We start from the raw sequence: 18,073 nt of genomic DNA, 5'->3' as shown, positions 1-18,073 counted from the left end.
TTCTAACCTAATAATTAGACATTTCCTCCTTCAGGGACGTCTGGGTGGCTCAGTCAGTTGAGCATCTGTCGGATTCTTGATTTGGGTTCAGGTCATGATCCCAGAGACGTGGGATGGAGCCCCATGTTGTGTTCCACACTGATTGTGGAGACTGCTTAGGATTCTCTCTCTCTCTCTCTCTCTCTCTCTCTCTCTCTCTTTCTCCCTCTACCCCTCTCTCATACACTCTCTTCTGCTCTCTCTAAAAAATAAATAAATAAATAAATAAATAAATAAATAAATAAAAAGAAACTTTCTCTTTCAGCAAGTTTACACTTCTAATCACAATATGAAATCTTAGGGTGGTTTCCTTTCCTGGATTGATTGTATTATCCTTTAAATTCAAATAGGGACATCAAGGGATATCCTAGAAATGTCCACAATAATTTTTCCTAAGGGGATACAAACGTTGATTTCAAGCTGTCACCCTGGAGTGGGGAAAGACAGCTCTCATAGCATGTTTTAACTTTCAGATGGATAGTCATCATTCATATTTCATGAGAATTTGAGCTAATAGCAGACTGTACTTATTCGGGACTGAGTGTGAACCAATGTGCACTCCTGTCCGGGGAGGGAGAGCAGGGAAGCAACTACAGGGTGGCAGCCTCTGACGATAAAAGAAAGGCGAAAAGGGGGAAACAGAAAGCGAACTGAGTTGTCAACGCTGGAAATCAGTGGACAACTACAGCATGAAGTCCACCATCCACAGAGGACGTTCACAGACATTTTTCTGAACCCAAAATCAATACCATTAAGGCATCGGCATTCATTTTTTTCTTAATTTAAAACATCTTTTCGGGTAAATAGCACATACTGTTATTATTACCCTAAGTAATAATCTGGGAGCTTAAACTATGCACAGATAATTTCCTTTGCATCTTCGAAATGCAAAAAGGAGGAAAAGTGGATACTTGCGACCAACCCCAAGTCCCCCCACATGTACACACCAAGAAAGTAAGAAGTTAAGATACAAGACAAGTCTTAAAATCAGTTCTGAGAAACTTGAATGTGGTTTTCTTACATATAAAGTTGAGCTCATTAAGCTGTCTGAGATTAGCAAATTAGTTAAGACTATTAAAAACGATTTCCAGTAAAAATATTACTTCTAAATTCAAACACCACAGAGACAAATGTATTAATTAAAAAAATAAAAGCTACATCTCACCTAATCAAGCCTAGCTGCTCAAGAAGAGTATATTCTCATAATTTCCTTTTTAAACACGGTAACTGGGGTGCCTGAGTGGCTCAGTCGGTTGAACACCCGACTCTTGACTTTAGCTCAGGTCATGATCTCACAGTTCGTGAGTTCAAGCCCCGTGTCAGGCTCCACAATGACAGTGTTGAACCTGCTTGGGATTCTCTCCCCCCAACACACACACTCAGTCACGTGTTCTCTCTCTCTCTCTCTCTCTCTCTCTCTCAAAGTAAATAAATAAACTTAAACAAAAAAACTATGATAACCAACTAACAATTTAACAAAAGGAAAAGATAAAGAAATCTGTAACATATATTATGCTTTCACTTATCAGCAAAACAAACAAACAAACAACAAAACACAAAGTGAATGTGCTTTTACCACAACTGCTTAACCTTGGAGACTCACTGTTATGTTCACTCTTGCTCTGGAGTTTTAAATGGCAAAAACATCCCTGGTTTCATTTGCAGTCTGAACGAGTAGTTCAAAGATAACAGTGACATTTGAAATATTTGTGGTTTTCTGCAACATTTCCTCTGAGAATTATAAATAAGTCAAAAACATTGAATAAGGCAAAGAGGACCCTCCTTAAGAACCACAGAGGAAGACAAAATCCAGTGAAAAAGTTAGTTGTTTCGCAGCACAGCCCCATTGACAGCAAGAACTCACATGGTCCAACTTTGTCTTTTGGCCGATTAATTCATTAATAGTAAATTGTATTAAACATCAACGAATTGGCATTCAGATTTCCACTTCTCAGCTAGTAACCATTGCCCAATTAATTCATTAATAATAAATCATATTAAACATCAACGAATTAGTGTTAAGTTTCCACTTCTGAGCTAGTAATCATGTTTGTTCAGTAATAGTAAAATTCAGGGGTTTTTTTGTTGTTGTTGTTAGTTTAGATTTACTTAGCTTCTACAGTATGTTTACAAGAATACAAAATGATTACCAAATAGATATTTACATATATATCTTTGATTGCTCCCTCTGTTGACCAACGTCTAAGCATAAGAGTTGGGAGACGTGTATAAAACCGTAAGATACGGGGGGTTTATGTTCTAGGTAAAAGGATAGTTCTGTAAACTGAGTCTCAAACTACTCATGCTACATGTAGTCATAGTTTCTTCATGTCTTTATTTATTCTTGAAAGACAGCCAGAGCAGAGCTCAAGTGAGGGAGGGGCAGACAAAGAGGGAGACACAGAATCCGAAGCAGGCTCCAGGCTCTGAGTCATCAGCACAGAGCCCGATGTGGGGCTCGAACTCAGGAACCACGAGATCATGACCTGAGCCGAAGCTGGATGCTTAACCGACTGAGCCACCCAGGTGCCCCTGTATTCATATTTTTAAGGTGTGCTCACAGTGTTAGATGATCTCCCGAACTGTACGTTTTTAGACAGTAAGCATGTATAACAACTACAAATATTTCATGAATGAACCAGACCATCGGCCACAATGTCGAAACACTTTAAAAGAAACGTCATGAAAATAAGTTGTCTCCTTTACTCCTGGCTAAAGGCAATAAACCAAGAAAAAGGGAAGTCCTCCAAGCCAACACCTAGGCAAAAAGCAAAAGACTTCAGAAATCCAAGAGGAATGACACACATTTTAAAAATAGTATTTGATTTTAAATTAAAGTCTTAACTGAAAGTGGTTCTAAAAATCAATGTGCTCTGCTTCAGGGCAAGAGAAAGAATTGCAACACAGTTCTAAGTACACAGTAGGCACTCAGTATATCACTGTCGATTGATAGAAAAGCAATGACAAAAATCTCGTGTTTTTCTAGAAACAGAGAAAGGATCAAGGTTTTCTCTCTGTCTGGAAGTCCACTTTATCCTGCATAATGCGGGGGACCCACAGAAGGTATCGTTAAAGGGGCGAGGATGTAAGCAGGGGAGAGACTATGTTGGCAAAGACAAGAACACAGCTTCTCACTTCCCTACTGTCTCAATAAATAAATAAATAAATTAATTAATTAATTAATTAATTAAGGTTTTTTGAAAGTGAAGGTATTTTGTGTCCTTTCTCCACGACATGGAGAATAAATCTGGGGGTGGCCTCCAAGCTCCCTAATCAATTGGTCCTCATTGTTCTAGGAAGTAGGTGAGGGAAGAAAGACATGGCATCCAATTTTGAGTAATTATCAGTCCCTTCGCCTCTCCCGATCCTCCTTAATATCCAAAAAGTAAACAAAGCGGGGTGACAGTGGGGCCATCTGGAGAACTCTGCACCGTTCCTTTAATCTTCCATTGAAGGACACCCGATAGGGGCCAGATAAATGTTACGGCTCGGAGGTGTAACTCTAACGTACAGAGAAGTTAAATAAATGATCGTTGTTGTAGACAACACAGAAGATTACAGGTGGTGCTTCCATAAAAGTTAAGGATTTTTTTTTCCAAGTGCACTGTCTAAGCAGGTGGGCTTGACATGCACATTCGCCGGATCCTGTGCAAAATCACCAGCGCTTCCCTGTCCGAAAGCGTTACCGTTAAAAGGGAATTATCCTACGAAGGAGAGAGGGCTGTGTGTATTTAACTTGAAAACAAGATTTGACAAGGTGACCATCTGTTTTCCCTTTCCCACTTAATTACAAAAGGAATGGTACTCGAAGCCAACTAAAATACCCGGAGAGGAATTGAGATTATGACGCATTCGTTTTCTCAGCAAAGCGCCAATCTAACGCTTGCTCGTGCGGCCACTTTGAAGAGCGGCCGAATCAGTGCCCAGGCATTGGCTTTTCCATCACAGCCACTTGGCTTGAAGCCAGTCAGCCTGCAAACAGTGACATCATTCAAAGCATTGTTAAAGGCTCCTTTTAGGAGGGCCAAATGCTCTGCCAGGTGACTCCTTGTTCCATCAGCTGGCATGAAGTCATCTCCACCCGAGGCCAGTTTCCACTGGCAGAGTTTATTCTGTGTCTGTTTGTTTTCGAATAAAACATGCCTAAATACAAAAGTGGAGACATAGTTCCTTGTCATGGAAAGCACAACTGCCCGGAAGTGCGAAGGTCTGGACACCAGCCACAGGTAAGTCACTCCTTCCCCGTGTGACCCTAGGCAAATCACATAACCTCTCTGAGTCTCAGTGTCCTTACCTGTAAAATAAGGCTAGTAATAGCAATTCCATTTACCTTAGAGACTATTGGGGAAAGTTTCATAGGACAATTGGAAACTGATAGGTAAAATGTAAAGCATTTTACAAATGTAAAGCGTTAATACCAACATCAACAAAAACATGTCACAATGAACCTAAGAAGAATCCCATAAGGGACCTTTCTACATCATGAGTAAACACCCCACCAGTGGGGAAGATAGTTTTCCAGCTACCCTTCTTTAGTTAAGCGGGAATTTGCTGACCAGCTTCCAAAAGACCACGAGAATAGTCAGATTGTCTCAGAGAAGTTAATTCCTTCAGAATCCTTGCACTTGTTATAGACAAGACTTTTGCAAGAGCAAAAGTGAATTCTGAGTCCCTTAACTCTTTGGTATTTTCCTGCAAATATAGTGACCTTCAGTCCAGTGTTGCAGTCTCCCGTACGGGAGCCACCAGCCACATGCGCCTACTTAAATGGAAATTCATTAAAATTAAATAACATTAAATCTTCAATTGCTCAGTCATACTAACTGCATTTTAAGTGCTCAATAGCCCCAGGTGGCTAGTGGCTACAGTATTGGTTAGCACATATAGAGAACATTTGCATCACAGAAAGTTCTACTGGACAGTGCTATTACAGCATAAAAAATGAAAGGCTTTACTCGAAGGGAAGTGGAAAAGTAAAGATAGCCTGTGCTTTCAAGTTCAAGCTTTGACTCAACTCTGCCTTTTCTTGGCCGAATGGCTTAAACCGCCCCCTAAGACTCAGGTTTCTCCATCTGTAAAATGGGGACAATAATAGTACGGTTTCATAGAGTAACTGAAAATTAAGGGAAATAATACAGGTAAAGTATCTAGCATATTACACACGCTCTACAAATGTTATTTGTTACTGTATTTCAGCGAGTCTGAGATGCAGAACTTTTCACATTTTAACATATCTCAAATTCGTATGTAATTTATAGTCGGTGCCAAAACAAATTTGGCAGAGGAGTGAGTTGTGACATAGATGTCAATGCCTGCACATGTGCAAATTAGCATGTGGATGGGAGGTTATAGATTCATCTGAGTCTCACCTAAGCTGAGATATGAGCCTTGTTAGCATGACATGTAGTTGAACCTCAGTTTAAATCTGGGCCCTAACTGTCATTTAAAATGTCTTTTAAAAGAACCTATTAAAATTTAACAGGGAAACAAATAATAATTATCTTTGCAGAACAGAGTCATGCTCTACACAATACAATTAAAGGCAATAAAAATTACCAAATGTCTCGGCATGGCTTTCTCAAAACTATAAAAATTCAGTGATGTCTGCTCTTGAATCCCAAACAGCTACCACTCTGGTACCAGCACCCATCTATCAGAAATCCCCAGTTGAGGGGCGCCTGGGTGGCTCAGTCGGTTAAGCGTCCGACTTCAGCTCAGGTCATGATCTCGCGGTTCGTGAGTTTGAGCCCCGCGTCGGGCTCTGTGCTGACCGCTCAGAGCCTGGAGCCTGTTTCAGATTCTGTGTCTCCCTCTCTCTCTGACCCTCCCCCGTTCATGCTCTGTCTCTCTCTGTCTCAAAAATAAATGTTAAAAAAAAAAAAAAATCCCCAGTTGATTCTTAAGAACTGTTTAATGTCCAATATATAATTCGGTGAAAGGGGAACATATAATCATGATTTTAACCACATAGGAACTGTTAATCCAGCCTGGAATACTGTGATACGCCTTTTGTTCTGAAATATGCTAAAGAGAACCAGATGATAGAAGAAGGGCCTGAGGTACAGTGGTCACCTGTACCTCATGGTACCTGAGGTCACCATGACCACTATGGGTGGTCTTCAAAATAGACCTAGGAGAACATTTGGATTTTGAATGTGAAAAAGCATAGGTTCAAATCAAACTTACGAATTGAGGAATACGTCTGGGGCACCTGGGGGGCTCAGTTGGTTAAGCATCTGACTTCAGCTTAGGTCATGATATCACAGTTGGTGAGTTTGAGCCCCACATCGGGTTCTCTGCTGTCAGCACACAACCCGCCTTGGATCCTCTGTCTCCCTCGCTTTCTGCCCCTCCCCCACTCGTTCTCTCTCTCTCTCTCTCTCTCTCTCTCCCTCCCTCTCCCAAAAATAAATAAACGTTAAAAATAGATCTACATATATTGAAGAACATACGTCTATCAGAAAAAGAAAGGGGCAGCTGGATGGCTCAGGTAATTAAGTGTTCGACTTTGATTCAGGTCATGATCTCACTGTGGGACAGTTCAAGTCCCTGTGGCAGGCTCTGCACTAAAGCACGGAGCCTGCATGGGATTCTCTCTTTCCTTGTCTCTCTGCCCTTCCCCTGCTCACATTCTCTCTCAATAAACAAACAAACAAACAAACAAACAAACATTTAAAAAAGAGAAAGGGCTGGGTAAATTTATGGGCACTTCTTTTTCCTGAAAAGTTATGATAAAATTCACAGGGTATCTAACAACCTATGTATGGTGTCTGGTGTAAAGGAAGTGTGGGATTACCTGTTTCGCCCACCATCCAAAAAGAAAGCATCTCTCCGAAACCTTTGGTAAGCTGAAACGGCATAAAAAGAGCATCCTTCCCCTTTCCACGGTTTGCCACTTGGCTGACCCAAAAGACTTGCATCAGCACAGTAATGGCTTTTTTCCGTAAATCAAAAATCCGCTTCGAATTTCTCTCACTCAGTGAAAAGGAGGTACTAAGGTAGGTCTTTTCATACAAATGAAGTGCGTGTAGCGAACTTCCGAAAACCAGGGGACACCTGAATTAACTGTATGAGAAGAGCTGTATAAGGAGAGAAGAAAGAGACAAATCCCTGTATCTCCCGAACTTAGCTCTAGAGGATAGTTTTTTGAGTTTATTTTCCCCAGTGTCATTGTTGGTAGTATATGTCATCAAATCTAATAATTTAGTTGAAAAACACCATTATTTTAAAAGCCACTAAGAAAAAAAAAACCTACCAATTAAACTGATAAAAGTAACTTCTTATCAGTTAGAATTTTAGGTGTAATATTAATACCATGATGACATTTTTTTAAAAAAAGCCCTTATCTTTTAGAGTTACATGTTGAAATATTTACAGAAAAGATAATATGAAATCTGGGATTTGCTTCAAAATAATGTGGGAGGGTAGACGTGAAGGGGGGTATGTATGTGTAATAGGCAGACTTCTAGAATAGTTCCCAACGATCCTCACCTTGGTAGCTAACACCCTTATGTAATTCCCTCCCCTTGAGTGTGGGCTGGACCTAATGACTTATTCCCAAAGAACAGAATTTGGCAAGAATGGTAGGATGCCTCTTTTATGATTAGGTTACAAAACACTGTGACTTCCCTTTTAGCTCACAAGCTGTCATGTTGTGAGATGCTCTACAGAGATGTCCATGTGGAAAGGAACAGAGAGAGGCATCCCTTCAACAGCTCATGAGCCAATGACTCCTGTCAACAACCACTTGAGTAAGCTAGGAAATGGGTCCCTCCCACGTGGGATTTGAGGTGACTGCAGCCTTGTGAGTTAAGCCAGAGGATCCAAATAAGCCCTATCCAGAGACCTAATCCACAGAAACTGTAAGATAATAAATATGCAGTGTTTTAGGCCACTACATTTAGGGTAATTCATTTTACCCCAATGGATAAATATAGTATGCTACAAGACTGACCGTGGTCTGATGACTTTGGGGGTGAAAAGTGTACGGAGGTTCACTTTTTATTCTTTCTACTCTTGTGTATGTTTGAGATTCTCCATAACAGTGAGTGCTTCGAAAGCAATGAGTGAGATATGGTAATAACAATTCATTGCCTTTCCTGTCTTCCACCACTTAATGGCAGTACAGATATTTTCCATATGGCTAGGTTTTGTCTATATCTTCTGTTATGATACGTTTCCTACTCTGATTTGTCTACCGGGCTCCATAAGACAGTAAATATTTAGGGTCTGCTAAGTACTAATGAAGAAAAGACCTCACGCACCAGTTTAAAAAGCAAAAAAAAACCCTAAAAGACCCTTCTTCCATTTGTGATCACTTTGGAAAATGGCAACAGCATAAATGAAGGTAAGTGATGATTAAAAGGATACGTAAATAAAGAAGGGGGCAGGGAGGGGGGAGAAAGGCGCTCTGGCATGGGACTAAGAAAACAAAGATGAAGGCAAATGTGTTAGTTCATTTCCCAGGCTGTGCATTAATTGGTGTCTCTGCTTTTGTTTTGTTTTGTTTTGTTTTGTTTTGTTTTGTTTTGTTCAATCTGCCTGACTTTAGACTATTGCATTAGTTCTTAAATCTCTACCAGCAGGGCAAAAGGGAAAAAAAATGTAATGCAGCATTCGATATTCCCCTTGTCAACACATGTAGAAAATGTTAGAGGTGATGGAAACAAATAGCAAAGCTTAAACATTAAGTTAATTAACACAAATTAAATATGGAGTGGGGATTTGAATTCCTACTGATCGTGCAGCTTGCCGATACATTCGTCTTAAGTTTATAAGGTCACATCTCGATAAAATTTAACAAGTGTTTTAGAAGAGATATAAAATGTTTTTTATCAAACCCACGCGCAATTTTCTTATCTTCTTTTGACAGGGATAATTTTGAATTAGCTATTTGCCACTTTGTTCTCATAAAATGATTATAGGATGTGACTCACTGAGGCCTAAATTATGTGAATGTGCTAGAAAGAAATCTGCTGAGCATCAGCAGGGGACGAGTAACAGTTTAGTCCTTGGGTGCCGATTCTCTTCTGTTGTGATCCAGTCCCTATAGGGAGAAACTGTAAGTAGTTCAACATACAAATTCTTGGTGGGGCCACCTGGATTTAAATACAAGCTCTGTTACTAACTAAGGGTATAAGCATGGGCAGGTCCTGTAAATGCTCTAAGTTTTAATGTACCCGTCTTATCAGATGGTATGGTATTATCAGTATGATAATGTAGTTAACTTCTCTATTTGTTATAAGGATCAAATGAAATTGTGCATGTTAAGTGACACAGCCCAGGGTGGGACACCATAATTGTCCCTCAATAAATGAGAGCTATTGTTGCTACTATTACCAAAACCAACAGAAGACAATCTTAGACCTCGGCCACCCAAACTCATAGTCTTAGGACATGTGAGTGTGAATTATGGTACAGAGTGCAATAAAGCTCCTACTCCTTTTCAGTTGATATTTTGAAGTTAAAATTTGGTGGAAGGAAGTTAGGAGGATGGGTTTATGCATATAATTTGCTTCCTTATGTTATTACAATATAAGATACTTCTAGGATCATAGTATACCCCTAATTCAGTGGTTTTCAGCTGGGGGCAATTGTGCCCCCTAGTGGGTCCCATGGGACAACTGGCAATTTGGGACGTCTGAAGACATTTTTTATTGTCATGAGGGGGAAGGTGTTGCCGGCCTCCAGTGGGTAGAGGCCAGGGATGCTACTGAAAATCCTACAATGCACAGGACAGCCCCACCTCCACCACCACCACGAAGAATTATCCAATCCAAAATGTCAAAGGTGCCAAGGTTGAGAAACTCTACCCTAGCTAAAGCCAAGAACAGAACTGTCCTTTTAGTTGGCCTTTTAAAGGTTTGGAGCACGTATTTAACAATAGCTAAGATGGCTTTTAAGCGCTCTTACTTTCAGCCAATGGAAATCCTCATGACTCTTTAATCCTACTGACCAAGATTTCAGAAGGCCTCTTCCTGATGCTGTTAATTAAAACAGACTTTACTTCTTGAGAAGAAAGAAGAAAAGAATAGATATGCCACAAATAAGCAAAACTGTCATATTGTTCCTCATTATTGTGACCTAGAAAAACTGATACATATTATATTGTATATGTTATAAATATATGTGAGAGAAATAATTAGCATGGACCATCTTATACTTCCCTATACCAAGAGTTTGTGGACCAACCGACCCAACACTGTTGTATGTTAAGGGTGGGTAGGAGAAGGTAACAATTGAGGCCCTGTAAGATTTCTTCAGTAGCTCTCATCTTCCAACCAACCCTCCTCTCCACTCCAATCAAAACACTTCTAACAGTCTCTGTGGATATTTCTCCACTAACAACGAACAACAGATCCCCACCACCATCGGCTACCACGGCATTTCACACCACCTATCATTATTAGAGCTTGAAACCAGGAGCCCTATTTTTCCACACTGAAAATATTTGAATGGGCTGTCAAAAAGACAGAAATACGCCCCATCCAACAGCAACAAACCCTGTGCAAACAAATCAAGTGGTGCAGAAATCCTTTGCACAAGATGATAGGGAAGGCCTCCATGCTGACACTGTAGGCGAGCCAAGTTTTCATGTACTTGGATGGCTGACCTCCAACTTCTGACATATTCATTATATTCCAGCATGTCGGCTGCAGATTGCATTGAAGTGATGACAGCTACAAGACAGCCAACGAGGAATATGGCCATTCTGGCAACAGGTGGCCTTTCACTTGTACTGGGAAAGTTAATCTAGTTTATCATCAAAGTATATTATGTTCAAGGAGTGTCATGTTTTGAGAGCTCTAGTGACAGATCAAATAGAGAAAGCATTCTTCCGTGGAATGTGACATTTTGGGGAGACCAACCCTTTCAAACCACTTCATTGTTTATGCTTGATTCAGGTCTGTTAAGCTACTCCATTGTCTCAAGGTTTACATTATAGTTTCCAGCTTATGGATTGTGTTCCCCATCAAAGGCTGATGGAGGTGCCCACAATCTCACTTTTAATAATCAAATGCCCGGACTGCAAGGAATTTTTAATGGCCCTAATTTGTCAGTAGAAAAAAGTATACATGTTGAAGAAAAGGCCAGCAGCAAAGGTGTATTCGTATCCACGCAAAGTGACCATCATATTTCCTGGTGAATTTTCAAGTTACAGACATTCAAAACCAGCCTTGCGGACCCCCTTCAGAATACAATTGTTAAAAATAATCATTGAAATGAAATCATGTTCAAGGCTCATAATGGGGAAACAATAGCCCCTGGAGGGTACTAACTTCTCTTCAGGTTTAACCTTGGATTTTGGCAGGAAATTCCTCCCCAACCTCTCTCCCATTCCCACTAGAGTTGGAGATAAATGATACTAGATGGTAATATTTATTCAATCATCCCATTCCATGGCTGCCCTCCAAGTTGGATGATTATGTTTTGCTGCACTTTGGACCTCATTTGAAAAACTCTTAGTACTTCTAAAACATGGGGAGGCAATCAAAATTCTCATTTGCCTTGTGGAAAATAATTCTGATTTTCTTGAAAGTCTTCTAGGCAATCTGGCAACTCTTTATGAAGAGTCTTTATGGAAGAAAGAACAGGGTAACACTCTTTATATTTTTTTCATTCTATGTGAACTCCTTTTTGCCCAGGGACAGTCAAGACATTTAATCTCTAAAAGCAAATTAGTCTCTTTAGTCCACAACTACTTCTCAGCATTCAAAAGGATGGCAATGGTCCCATAAACATACATAGAGAAGGTTATCTATTCATAATACTGTCTCATGTTCTTGGACCCTACTTAAGGATCGAAGAGTAGGCATTACCTGACTCATCTCAGATGTTGATGATTCTGAAGCATTAACATTCCATCCTAGCAATCTGGCAAGTACCTCTTTGGGGACTAGTCAAATTGAGCACACTTTGGACCAACAATCTCAGAACATGCGATTCTTCTGGATACTGACACTTCAGAGAAAACAAAATATTGCCAAATGTGAGGAAACAAAAGTAACATGTTTAGTTTTATTCTATGACCATTCCAGCCACCTGTTACTTAAAATATGGATTAAATACTTTGTTTAATTCAAAGAATCACTTACATAGCACTTAGTATGTAGTAGACGTTGTTCTCAGTACTTTCATATACATTAAAGTATTTCATCCTCATAAAAATCCCATCAGGTAGATACTATTATTACTTTTTTATAGGTGAGAAAACTGAGGTACAAGGGCATAAGTGATTTCTCAAGACCACAGACCTAGTGACAGTCCAGGATTGAATCTAGTCAGCCTTAATCCAGAGTCCACAACATTAACCACCACATTGTACTGTCTCTACCAGCAACATAACAGTATGAATAACCCACAAAATTTAATGAGCCATACTAAACACTGTGCATGTTATATTTAATCCCTACTATAACCCAATGAGAAGGGTCCAATTATCATCCCCATTTTACACATGAGAAAAATGAGGATTAGGAAGATTCAATCATTTGTCCAAAAACTCACAGAACCAGCCAGTGGTGGAGCTTGGGCTAGATATTGTGGAGGTGAAGAGATGACATAGAATATAATTTTGTTTTCAGGGGACTGAGTGGCTCAGTCGGTTAAGCGTCTGACTTCAGCTCAGGTCATGATCTAATGAGTTCGAGCCCCACGTCAGGCTCTGTGCTGACAGCTCAGAGCCTGGAGCCTGTTTCAGATTCTGTGTCTCCCTCTCTCTCTGCCCCTCTCCTACTCTCTCTCTCTCTCTCCCCCAAAAATAAATAAACATTAAAATTTTTTCAAAAAAAAGAAAATAATTCTGTTTCTCTGGTTTCTAATAGTTTATAAAAGTAGGTGCTCATTGGTCTGGGAGCATGGGGACATTTTTAGAAGTATAATCTTTCCTTTTCGTAAAAACAGAACATGACCCTCAAATTCTGGTTTGCTGGCCTTCCTCAGACATTATAGGTTATATTCTTTTTTTTTTTTTTTTTTTTTTTTTTTTTTTAGGTTATATTCCTAAAGAATTTGGAGATTTAGTTGTTACTTCATTAGTTTAATAAAACCCTAAATCTTCAAAAATACCCAAAGCTAATTCACTTATAAAAGGAAAATTTTTTAAATTGAATCCTTTCACGAATATAAAATTATATTGCCTTTAAGAATCTCAGCATTTGTAATTCTTCTCTTAAAAAAATAATAATTAGAAACACAAGATGTTGTCTTGAGAAGATGAAATGATGTCAAGGGATAAACCATTCTAGTAGATGTCATTGTTTTATCAGGAAGAACACAAGGTCTTAGGGAGAAAAACAACGCAAATTAAAAACAGAATAAAATATTAAGTTTAAAGACCACACATATGGTGAAATATTATGCAATCATTTAAAATTGTATTTTTATGGGCCTAGAATAATGTTTATTTATGTCAAGGGATAAAGCAGCATAAAATCTGAGTGTAAAGTACAATACAATTCTTTTTTTAAAAATTTATTCATTTAGTCATTTATATGCATATAAATTTCAGGTAGTAAATGTACCAAAATATTAACAAAGGGTACCCCTCAAGGGTAGGATTCTGAGTGGTATTTTTTCCCTTATACTCTATTTTTTAAACTTGCTACGGGGCGCCTGGGTGGCGCAGTCGGTTAAGCGTCCGACTTCAGCCAGGTCACGATCTCGCGGTCCGTGAGTTCGAGCCCCGCGTCAGGCTCTGGGCTGATGGCTCGGAGCCTGGAGCCTGTTTCCGATTCTGTGTCTCCCTCTCTCTCTGCCCCTCCCCCGTTCATGCTCTGTCTCTCTCTGTCCCAAAAATAAATAAAAAACGTTGAAAAAAAAAATTAAAAAAAAAAAACTTGCTACAATTCAATATATGTTTATAGTCACAAATAATAAAATAACCATTATTAGAAAACTATGGGATAACTAACTGCCCCATCTACACCGATCCCCATCTCCAGCATCCACAGCCCAGGTCACAGCAGACTGGAGACCAGTTCTCAAACTGGATTGAAATAAAGCCTATATAACTGAGGAAACACATGATATAAAGCAACATGGAAGTCATTGCCAAAAGAGCCAGAAAAACAAATGAAGTCAATTGATGGATGTGACATCAATCACATGTGGAATCCTATGTGGGAACACAATAGTATCTACCTCATGGGATACATGGAGCAAAGCCTGAAGCCTGGAAGAACAGAAACGGAAGAAGAGAGCTGAAGCAGAGTGAAAATAAGTTCAGAAAGAGGACAAGCATTGCAGACTCTACTCAGTTCTGCTTCCCGAACACAGCCACGTGAGCCACCCTGCAGGAGGGAAGTACAAGACCAGGATAACCCAAGGACCGCCCTGTTCCCTGCAATAACATTAAATTCAGGGCAGATCTAGCCTCCCAAGGAGCCCCCCACCACCAGATTCAGGCGTGACCAGAACAAACATGGTGGGCCCAACAGTCATAGCTACTTTCGGGATGCTGAAATGACAGCGATTTTAAGACAACTAAAGGAAGAAAAGAATATCTTGAGATTTAGACGTTCCCAGGAAAGAGTCAGCCTTAAGTAATTTGCATTACATGCAGGAGTCTGTATATTTCTATGAAATAAAACTTTTAAACTGCATTGTTTAAATCTTTTATACCCCGTTTTTTTGGCTACTCAGTCAATCCATTGATTTATCGGGGGAAACGTACTACCATCCACACAATGCCTACTAAATTATCCCCTGCTCCTTGAAATTATTTCATGTCTTCTCTCTTAGGTTTTCATGTCCAACTTCCAATTTCCTGCTTCTACTGTGATCTTCCCCATCTCAGCAACTGACAACATTTATTTTTCCATTTCTCAAACTGGAAAACATGGGGCCATTTTTGACTCTTTGTTTTCTCCTGCATCAGACCCATGGGCTCTGTTTTTGAAATTACACCAAACTCTGACTCATTCTCATCCTCTCTAGTGGTCCAAACCATAGTCACCCTGTATGTGGATTATTGCAACAGCATACAAACTGGTCTTCCTGTTTATTTCCTTGCTCTCCTACAGTCTAGACTCTGCACCACAGCCCGAGTGATCCTTTCATTTTTTAAGCTTATTTATTTATTTTGAGGGAGGGGTGGGGCAGAGAGAGAGAGAGAGAGAGAGAGCTAATCCCAAGCAGGCTCCAAGCTATCAGCGCAGAGCCTGCCACTGGGCTTGATCCAGGAACCATGAGATCATGACCTGAGCCAAAATCAAGAGCCAAACACGTAACTCAGTGAGCCATCCAGGTGACCCCAGAGTGATCGTTTTAAAACAAAAGTATATCACGTCACACCTCTGCTCAAGGATATCCCATCTCACCCTGAAAAAAAAAATCCAAAGTCACTGTACTGGCCATCAAGGTCCACACGACCTGATGAATTATTACCTTTCTGACATCATCTCCTGCCACTTTCTCCATTGCTCACTCCACTCCTATCACACTGGCCCCCTTGCTTTCCACAGACACATTAAGCATTGTCTTGCTCAAGGTCTTTGCTTGTGCTAATTCCCCTGCTTTGAAAGCTGTTCCCCTATAAACCCATATTTATTATTCCTTCACTTCCTTTGGGTCTGAACTCAAACGTTATTTTTTTTAATTTCCCCTTACCCCCTATCAAAAATAATATTCCCATATTGTTTCTCTTTCTCCCCTTACAATATTTTACTATTTTTCATAGTTCATATTACCTCTCCAAATGTGTTTCTTTGCTTAGTGCCTAATTATCTAACCTCTGCTCCCAAAGAAATTAGACTGTAAGTTTCATGACAGCAGAAATTTTTGTCTGTTTTGTTCACCAGTGTGTTCCCCAGCGCCTAGAACAGAGTCTGGCATAGGATGGCTTTCAGTTAATATTAAACAAATGAATGAGTGAAATTTTGAGAACTCTAAGAGAATACGGTATCGAATCACAGACTTCCTGGTGAGTTAAAATGGTAATGGTTATGTAGAAATCTCTTTAACCCTAAAGACGCTTTTGCCCTTAAATTTATTTTGTCCGGATTAAACATAGCTATGCTAACCTACGTTAGGTTAGTATTTCTGTGATGTAACTTTTCCCTTTGTTTCCATTCACCTTATTTTTTTTAAGCCTTTTATTTAAATTTCAGTGTAATATTAGTTTCAGGTGTGCAATATACTGATTCGACACTTCATACATCACCGGGTGCTCATTACAAATGTACTCCTTAATCCTCATCATCTATTTCACACCTCCCGTCTGTCCATTCATCTTAAGTTTTAAAGATCATTTGTAAACAGCTCATACCTAGTTTGATATTTCTAGTGCAATCAAAAAGCTGACTTTCAATTAAATTCACACCACTTACGTTCATTTATTGTTATATTTTTTTATTTATTTATTTTGTATTTATTTATTTACTTATGCTTTCTATGTGTAATGCTTTTCCTGAATGTCTTCTACTGGTGCTTCTCAAAAAGTTTGCTGACCTTGCATCACTACTTTTTAAGTAATATGTTTTTTTCTTTCTGGCTGCTTTTAAGATCTTTCCTTTGAAATTCATGTTTTCTGTGTGTTACGGTGTTTCATTATGAAGTATCCTGGTGTGGGTTATATTTTAGTCATTCTAAAGTCACTTATTTTAAAATCTCCTTTTGCTGATTCCATTCCCTCAAATTCTTCAAAGTTTAATTCAGCTGTTTGTTGAATCTGCTGATTCTTATTTGGGGCGGGTGGTTTTTCCTTTTCATGTTTCATAATTTTGAATCATAAATTCATGTTCACTTAGACTTGATAGGTGGGACTGCTGAGGACATAGGTTGATGCTATATCCCTCTGGAAATAGTCTCTGTTGCTTCTGTCAGGCCACCCAAAGAAATTACCAGAAACAAACAAAATTTTGAAGGGGATGCTACCTTAAAAAATTCTTGGTTTACAGATTACCAAATCATACAAGTAGTATAACAAACCCATGTGGGCTCAGATTCATAATTATCGTATCACCAGGAAGACTTTTCCTCCGACCGGGAACCCAAGTCAAAGAGACAGATAAGATCTGCCACCACCCCCCCCCCCCCCGCCCCGCCCTCCCCACCTTGCTAGTAAGTGACTTTTGGTACGATGTTCATTTGTTTGCATCCATACCTCCCATGCTAATGTCAGGGTAATTTCTTTTAGGATCCTATATATGGGGGTTGGGGTAGAGTCAGTTTCTTTTCTAAGTCTTCTCATCACCTAGACCAGAGATTCCATTTCTATTTTCTGCCTGATGACCATTAAAGTGTTTGCCCACGGTCTTCAGACCCAGCACCCACCTCCATCACAAGGCAGATACAAGTTAACTCCCATATTCAGCTGAAGTTCTCAGTTTCCTCTCCATCTTCGGCCCCTAGGATTTCTTTAGCTATTCTGAAGGTTCGGCTCTCCATTTAGAAATGTGTCTGTTATATTTTACTAAGCCGATTCAGCTGTTTTGTTTCAGTCAAGATTTTGTTGTTTTATGTCAGGCTCCATATATTTCCAGAAATTGAAATCTCAGTCACCTCTCCTTAAAATATAATATACCCGGGGTGCCTGGGTGGCTCAGTCAATTAAGCGCCCAACTCTTGACTTTGGCTCAAGTCATGATCTCATGACCTGAGTTCAAGCTTGCTTGGAATTCTCTCTCTCTCTCTCTCTCTCTCTCTCTCTCTCTCCTCCTTGCACTTGCAAGCTCTTTCTCTAAAAATAAGAATAAAAAATATAGTATACCCCTCCCTTTATAATCTTTTGTTATATTCGTGAAAGGATTCAATTTAAAAATTTTTCCTTTTATAAGTGAATTAGCACCCTTTCACACGTAATTTACTATCAATCTCACTGTGGTTGGAGCTGGATTTTCTCAGAGGTGCACTGCGGTCTGGGACTCTCTTCCAGACCAGTGTGCCTTCCCTCCTTAAGTGTCAAACCCTTATTATGGTCTGAAGGCTTCTCCACCTAATCTGCTTCCTATCCTTTCACCATTCACAACATCTCCCCCAACAGGTCTCCAGTACATTCAATTCTGCCTTAGGGTCTGCTTCTCAGAGTCAAACC

This window comes from Panthera uncia, chromosome D4 (genome assembly GCF_023721935.1).
Source record: "Panthera uncia isolate 11264 chromosome D4, Puncia_PCG_1.0, whole genome shotgun sequence".
Lineage (NCBI taxonomy): Eukaryota > Metazoa > Chordata > Mammalia > Carnivora > Felidae > Panthera > Panthera uncia.
This window is presented reverse-complemented; position numbering follows the sequence as displayed.